The following is a 784-nucleotide window of genomic DNA, read 5'->3' as shown; positions in this document are numbered from 1 at the left end:
GGAGCGGAGCAGGACCCTCCGACCCTGCCATCCCTCCGTGCGGCCAGAGGGCTGCTGCCCGGGACCCCTGCCCCGGCGGCCGCAGAGGGGCCCGCGTGGCTGCGCCTGCGGGTGGCGCGGGGGCCGCACTTCCATCGCGTCGCACGTGGCGGCAGGCCCGCCCCCCGTCTTCTCCCCCATCGTCCCCCACCCCCTTCCTGGCTCTCGGCCTCCCTGGGCATCTGGTCGTGAGCAGGCCAGGGAGGGGGTGCGGGGCACGAGGAAGGAGAGGGTTCGGGACCCAGCGGAGGGGCCGGCCTGGGTCCCTGATGGGCCGTGGCGTGGGGCACACTGAGGGGGCCGCTCTGGCCCTGCGTGTTGTCGCTGCGGCGTTGCGTCTCATAATAGCTACACCCTATGGTAAGCGGGTTACATGGATTCTAGCCCTTAAAGCTCACAGTAGCTTCTGGGGTTGGTGTCATCTGCCTTTATTGGGAGGATTAAGTGAGACGACTCAGGTAGGCATCCGGTAGGTAGTCGGGTGCTCAGGAAAATGGTGACCAGTTACCTCTGTGTGCTCAGCTTTGTGCCAGGTACTGTAGAGGAAGTCAAGAAGTATTACTCACTAAGCATGAATTGAGCACCTACCATGTATTCATTTTAAAAGTAGAGGCGGGGGGGCTTCCCTGGTGGCGCAGTGGTTGAGAGCCCGCCTGCCGATGCGGGGGAGCCGGGTTCGCGCCCCGGTCCGGGAGGATCCCGCGTGCCGCGGAGCGGCTGGGCCCGTGAGCCATGGCCGCTGAGC

Source organism: Physeter macrocephalus, chromosome 21 (assembly GCF_002837175.3).
Source record: "Physeter macrocephalus isolate SW-GA chromosome 21, ASM283717v5, whole genome shotgun sequence".
Lineage (NCBI taxonomy): Eukaryota > Metazoa > Chordata > Mammalia > Artiodactyla > Physeteridae > Physeter > Physeter macrocephalus.
This window is presented reverse-complemented; position numbering follows the sequence as displayed.